This window comes from Vicia villosa, linkage group LG1 (assembly GCF_029867415.1).
Source record: "Vicia villosa cultivar HV-30 ecotype Madison, WI linkage group LG1, Vvil1.0, whole genome shotgun sequence".
Lineage (NCBI taxonomy): Eukaryota > Viridiplantae > Streptophyta > Magnoliopsida > Fabales > Fabaceae > Vicia > Vicia villosa.
The window spans coordinates 118256789-118264211 of record NC_081180.1 but is presented as its reverse complement, the minus strand read 5'-3'; the positions used below and the strand labels follow the sequence as shown (position 1 = coordinate 118264211).

Below are 7423 nucleotides of genomic sequence, written 5' to 3'. Positions count from 1 at the left end.
TTAACTTACCTATTAACATTAATTCTGTGAGACTATTTGTTTAAGAGAACTTATGAAAACAATGTTTATCACGTGTTTTTATCTTATTTTCACAAGGTCTTCAAGATAATCAAGTTTTATTTATGTATTTTAATTCAAAGTACAAAACATAACATAATGATAATAAAAAACTATTCATATTTATTTAAATAGGCAGGCCTGATAGGCTTAAAAGGCTTTGTTTAAGGCCGGAGTCCTAGCCTTTTTTAACTATATAGACTTATAAAAAAAACTAAGCCTTTTTAATTATATAGACTTATAAAAAACCTAGGTCTAGCCTTTATAAGCTAGCCTGTAGGCCCCTGTTATCGGCCTGGCCTATTTCCAACCCTAGGTCCCACATGCACAAACTTCCTCTTCAAATCTGCGAGGAAAACATGAATTGGCTGTTCAATTTTTTAAAAATACTAAAGTGTCTTTCACTTTTTGAAAACTTTCATTACTATTCTTTTTCTTTTTAAACTTTCATTACCTATTTATTAATGTTTATTTTTTTACTTCATAAGTTAATATGTTTTTTTTTAATTAATTTATCATATACACTATTAGAAATACACGTATTACCTGCGGAATTTCCTGCGGAAAATATTCTGCAGATTTACCTGCGGAATTTCCTGGGACTTTCTTAAATAAACTAAATTTTTCTGTGGATCTAGAATTGGCAGAAAATTCCGCAGGAATACCTACGGATTTTTCTGCGGTTCATATAATTCAATTAGAAAACGAAACCATAGTGCAAAATCCGCAGGTAAATCCGCAGGAATGTTTCCTGCGGATTTTGCTGCGCATATCTATTTTATAAAAACCAAACTATTATACAAAATCCGCAGGTAATTCCGCAGGAAACTTTCCTGCGGATTTTGCTGCAAAATTAACTATTTTCTTAAAATAATAGTAATTTTTGTCTAATTATTTTTAAAAATTAATCATTATATTTAATTAAAATTAATGTTTTAATGTGAATTGTGTTATTTTAACTTTTTTATCTTAATTTTTGATGAAATAAAAGGTATAAAAAATTTGAAAAATAAAATTAATAAAAGGTATTAAAATTTTTTAGAATGGGTATCAAAGATTTTTTTTGTAATAATCAATTTTTAGAAAAGATTACATAAGTAACTCATATTTTAAAAATATTATCTCAATAACCCAAACATGGTTGACCCTGTCAATTATTTTTACACTGATAGTGTATTTCAATTCAATTCTTCGATTTATAGTTTAATAATATTATTTTTATATCTCAATAAAAGTTAAATAATTTTAATAAATAAACGTTAACTTCTTTACGCTGTTAGTGTATTTCAATTCAATTCTTTGACTTATATTTTAATAATAGGTATGAAAGTTTTGAAAAATAGAATTAAAAATTATAAAAAATTGGAAAAAAAAATCTGATAAAGATTAAAATTAAAAAAAAAAAGTTTAAGAGTTGAAATTTTTTTGATGAGAAATATAAACCAGTATTGAGAATCGTTAAAATTAAAAAAAGTTGAAAGTTTTTTATGAGAATTATAGACCAGTTTTGAGAATAAAACCCCAATTGTTCTTATCCTACAACGTAGTAGTGATAGCACTTCAAACAAAATTGAAACCCCAAACCCTAACCCCACCTAACCACCCCAAAACCTCATCTCTCAATTTCAACAACCTCTCCATCCGTACAAAAATCGGTACCCGTAATCCTATCCAAATTCGCGCGGCGGTCAAGGAAGATTTCTCTTCCAACAAAAGCGGAAGCAATGAGCAGAAGGAAACGATTATGCTTCCCGGTTGTGACTACAACCATTGGCTCATTGTGATGGAGTTTCCTAAAGACCCTAAACCCTCTCGGGAACAGATGATTGATACTTACCTTCAAACTCTTGCTACTGTCTTGGGAAGGTTAGTTTTCTACCGCTGCTTCTCTTTTCGTAATTTCGAATAACGTTTGGGATTTTCTGTTGAATGGAGTTGGTTGTAGTTGAAATATACTGATACATGATGTTTTGAAATTGAGAATAGTTGCAAGTTTTTCTATTGATTATGTTTTAAATCTGAATGTTTAATTTAGCTTTTGGAAGAAAAATGCAGAATTTGTCCTCGCTCGCAAGGTGTTCGATCAAATGTCCCAACCGAATTCGTCAGTCTTCTTCTTCCGCTCTCAACATTTTCATTTCTTGGATTTTTTTTTTATTTGTTGAAAATTGAAATATTGTTTCTCTTGTTTCAGCTTTCATGGCGAAGTTAGCGGTGAGAGAGGAATTTGATTTAGTTGATGTTAACGGCTCAACGAAATTGAGGAATGTTTATTGTATGAGTACTGTGGATGATGATAAAGGACTTGGTCCTACTGTTCCTTCTCAGATTGAAATTTCTGACATTGTTAATGGTATGGTGTTTTCTTGTTTTGTTGAATTTACTCTATTGTCCTGTAATGTTACCCGCATTATCACTGTAGTTCGCTGATTCACCGCTGTAATCAACTGTGGATTAATAGTAAATGTCCAATTTGGTCGTTGAAATTGGAGGAGTCATCCGGTGTTATGTAATCTACATTATCAATATTTGAAATCAATCCATAAAATAGCAAAATGTTAATCTAATTTGTTCATCCTTATATTGATTTGCAATTCAATGCATCCTGACATTATTCACTTTATTTCAAATTCACTATTAAATGCATCATTTTGCCTAACCTGAACCCTCACTTGCTGTCCAAGCGATTAGTCTCACAGCTTTGCCTATGGTGATATCCTGTTAATCCACCGAAAGTTACTCAAGTAATAATTAAGCCACTTTATGACAGGTAATGGATTGGATTGTAACCTAGGCAAACTTTACCAGCAGAACTGTCAATCCACCCAAACCTGTAGTTGCCATTTTACGGGGGGAGTTTTGCCTGAGCAGAACCACCTCTATCAGCCCAAGCTATTAGTCTCACAACTTTTCCTGTGGTGTTATCCTATTAAAGAACAAAAAGCTACTCAAAAGTAATAAACTATGCCTCTTTAAGACAAGTAGTTTTATTTGTATATCAAGTCCAAACTTGCTTAGCGCCACTCTACATGCAGTTTCAACAGCATTTAGAATTCCGAAACTAGTGAAATATATTCAGAAAGTATCATAGTGTTCCTTTTAACTTTAGTATTAGAATTCTAATTGTTCTTATCTCTGTCCAAGGACATTTACCATGTTCATAATTCGTATGGTACAGACTGTCCCAGATACCACCAATAGAACCTATTTCCATTACATTGCTTTCACACCGTAAATTTAAATACTCATGTGCTATACCAGTTTAGGGGACTATTTTTTGCTATTTAAATACTCATTGCCTAGTTTTTATAATATTTGTTCCATGTAGTTTAAGAAATTCATTCCTGGGATATAATATTAGATGACTCTATTAGTCTTAATGTTGAGCTGATTCTTGTACTAGCTAGGTCATTATGCATGTAGTTTCTTAAATCCATCAGTTTTTGCAGTCAAAGAACTATTGTTTTACTTGTTATAATTAGATATATCAGACTAATCATTAATTTCATATATTAGAACATTATTTTGTTTTTTTTTATGTTATTTATATCATATCTGTTCTATATAATTTAACAAATTCCTGGAATATATTATGAGAGATTACTCTAATAATCTCAACGGTTGAGCTGAGTCTTGTACTCTAATAATCTTTGAGCTGAAGGTAACTGGAATGTTTGGTCTTTTTTTAACCCGAATTTGTATTCTTAATGATCCTTGAATGTAGAAGAAAAGGTGTTAAATTTTAGTTTATGTGGAAGATGGAAAACTATAATTATCCGTGTTTCTAGAATCTAATAGTATCAAGCTGATGTTTCATATTCGAATAAGCTAAGTTGAGATAATCCATTGTTAATTTTTGGTACATCTTGAAACAGTTTTCTTTTCTCAACATTTATTTGTGACATTATGACATCTCTTAAGCTACAAAAATGTCTAGACATTGCTCTTCATAAAGCTCTCATGTTCTTCAATGCACAAAAATGTTAGATTTTTATCCTTTTTATGAGTGCCCTTTTTTCTTTTCATACTAAATCTATATTCATTTTGTTTCATAGGGATTGAGTAATAGTTCAAAATTTGTTTTTATTTTTGTGTCAAACATGAGACTGAAGTTCCAATTTTTGATGAAAAATGTTTCTTTTTTTGTTTATGTTAGCTTAATTTTATATGAATTTTGTCAATAGAAACAATTTTGGTATGTGATTAATAGTGTAAAGCATGGATCTTGATGAAGATGGGTTTTCTATGGTAGTAAGTTTGCTTGATTTGATCTGTGATTCTTTTTTATTCTGTGTTATATAAGGACTAATAGTGTAAAGTTTGATCTTTTGAACTTCGGGTATGCAAGATGGAAAGGGTGCTGGTGTTTCTGCTGCAACCAAGGATCTGGTTGGTGGATACTATGATGTTGGAGATGCCATCAAGTTCAATTTTCCGGCCGCTTTTTCCATCACTATGTTGAGTTGGAGTGTTATTGAGTATAGTGGTAAATATGAAGCTATCGGGGAGCTTGATCATGTCAAGGAAATCATTAAATGGGCCGCTGATTATTTTTTGTTTTATTTTATTTCATTCTATTTTGGTTATCGCTGTGGGTTTATATTTCTGTCTGTAGTGTCTATTATGATATACGTAGTCGATTTTATACGTAGTTGATTTCTGGAAATCTTTGTTACTATGGATCTCATGTGTTCGGTGTTCTTCGAGAGGTCGGGAGTGGAGATACCTCAGATGGAAGTACGACACCCAATGATCACTACTGCTGGATGCGTCCAGAAGACATTGATTACGACAGGCCAGTCACCGAATGTCACAGTTGTTCAGAGCTTGCTGCAGAGATGGCTGCTGCCTTGGCGGCTGCATCTATTGTTTTCAAAGACAACAAAGCCTATTCCAAGAAACTTGTTCATGGTGCCGGTGCTTTCTGGGGAGGCCTGATTATGGAGTACTGAGCTGGGATAACAAGCTTGCTAGTGCACAGGTAATTTTGTTGAGATTCTTCGTTAAGGCATGCACGTATAATTTGATTTTAACAAACTTGACTAATTCGATTTTGACATTTTGTATTCAGGTTCTTCTTAGTCGTTTGAGGTTGTTCTTGAGTCTTGGGTATCCATACGAAGAAATTCTAAGGACCTTCCACAATCAGACCAGTATAATCATGTGCTCCTACCTACCTGTTTTCACAAGCTTTAACAGAACCAAAGGTAACCAATTCTTACTTCTAAGCTTTTAACTCGACACCAGAGTTCATGATTTTCCAATTTCGATTCTGATGCAAATGTTGGGTTTTTTTTTTTATGTACACAGGAGGCTTGATTCAATTAAATCATGGTAGGCCTCAGGCCCTCCAATATGTTGTCAATGCAGCCTTTTTGGCTACCCTATAAAGTGATTACCTTGATGCCGCCGATACTCCTGGATGGTAATAGTCTTGCTTTGAAATTCGAAATTGTGTTTCAGAGCTGCGATTCAAAGCAAATTATAGTTTTATGATGCTCTTGGTTTTAGTTGAAGATAATGGCTTTTCTTAAAGTACTTTTTAGTTGAATCTAGATCATGGCAGGTATCATAGTTGCTTGTAAGATTTATTTTTTGCTATGTTATTATATGACTAAAATAGTGGGCCAATGTAAGAATTTGCCCGGTGGTTTGGAATTGACCTTGCTGATCCCTTGATTTATCGTAGCTAATTATCTTGACAAACAATTGAGTTGCTGCTCCAATCCAATGCATGCTTTACTTCTGAAACATTATGTCTTATTTGTTTAAGCAATATGTCATACTTCAGTCTGTTCACGTTGCATAAAATCGGTCTTTTAATTCACATTTTGAGCTAATGTTTTCTGATACTCTATGAAATTAGTCGAGATTCTTTACTGCTTGTTACTGCTATGACAAGGAATTTGGTCTGGACATGATAACAAACATGAAAAACAAAATCGTATTTTATGATTGATGATATACTGAAATTAAGAATAGCTTGAGTTATAATTAATAGTCTTGCTTTGAAATTCGAAGATGTGTTTCAGAGCTGCGATTCAAAGCAAATTATAGTTTTATGATGCTCTTGGTTTTTTCAACTTACTGATTTTGTTTCTTTTGTAGATCCTGCTGCCGCAGCTGCTTCTTAGGACAACAAGGTAACTACTAGAAATACTCTGTTTATTTTATCATGATTTTGATTGTATTGGTTTGTTATTGTATAGGCGCTGATCGTCGGCTATTTGATGCATTTATTCTGGCAATAAACAAGGCTCTAACTTGTGCTAATTTTGAGTTACACCGAGCGAGTAGGCTCCAGCAAAACTCCCAAGCAGTACCAGTCTGGGTGAACGACGACATCGATTCCAACGATTTCGGCAACACCGACGGGAACTCATAAGAGAAGCGCTTTGGTGGCAATACTTGATAACACGATTCCATACTGATATTTGATAGAGAGCCATTAGGTCTGCGTCGGTTGGGTTAGTTAGTAAGTTGCTTCTAATTTATTAGTCTATTAGATTGGAGAATTGTTAGGTTTATAAGTTTCGTTTTCTATGTGATGGAGGAATTATAACAATGTTGTGCTGTATGCAAGTGTAAGTAGTTGTTCTTTTAACAAATATGGATGTTTTAGCTAGATGAGAACTTGTTGTTTGTGCTGGATGTTGATATTCAAGTGGGATTATGTATGTGATTGGAGATATTAATACTAGATCTCATGCATCGTAATACTAGATATTATTTCTAGTATAAACCTTTTCATAGAGAAGCAAATAATAAATTAGATTTATTTTTTAAATTTAGAACTACATTACCTGCGGATTTACCTGCGGATTTATCGTTCCTGTGGATTTACCTGCGGACTTACCAGCGGAATTTACAGCGGATTTACCTGCGGATTTTACCTGCGGATTTAACTGCGGATTTTCCTGCGGAATTACCTGCCGAAACAATTACCCACGAAGGTTTTAGCTGGGGACCAAAAACCGCAGGAAAATCCGCAGGAAATAAGTTTCCTGCGGAAATGTTGCTCAAATCCGCAGGTAAATCCGCAGGAAAACAGAGTATTTCTAGTAGTGATATGACTTTATCATAAATCATCACGGCATTATATTTCCTACAAATTTGTATCAATCTTTTTTTTTTATAGTAATTTGATAAATATAATATACATGGATATTTTGGTCAGTTAATAAAATCAAAACTTTCTTTCCTTTCACTTTATTCTTACCTTCATTCATACCAAACATCTAAAAAATCATTTCACTTTCCCTTTATTTTCTATTCATTTCCTTTCCTTTAACATTCTTTTCTTTTATTTTATTTTATTTTATTTTCTTTTATAATCGAAACAAACCATAAATGTCGCCACCCTCCC

The 7423-nt window shown here is 32.9% G+C and overlaps 1 long non-coding RNA gene across 5 annotated transcripts; it reads left to right on the top strand.

Moving 5' to 3' along the window:
* Nucleotides 1–1543: 1543 nt before the first annotated feature.
* Nucleotides 1544–6809, top strand: LOC131643971 (uncharacterized). 5 transcript variants are annotated; one of them, XR_009296331.1, is made up of 8 exons: nt 1544–1923; nt 2093–2161; nt 2252–4543; nt 4767–5038; nt 5129–5264; nt 5368–5482; nt 6166–6200; nt 6267–6809. It is a non-coding gene; the product is annotated as an uncharacterized LOC131643971 (long non-coding RNA). The 5 variants fall into 5 exon arrangements; XR_009296329.1 differs by having other exon boundaries at nt 1556–1923; nt 2252–2410; nt 4406–5038; nt 6267–6808; XR_009296332.1 differs by having other exon boundaries at nt 1560–1923; nt 2252–2410; nt 6267–6805.
* Nucleotides 6810–7423: the final 614 nt, after the last annotated feature.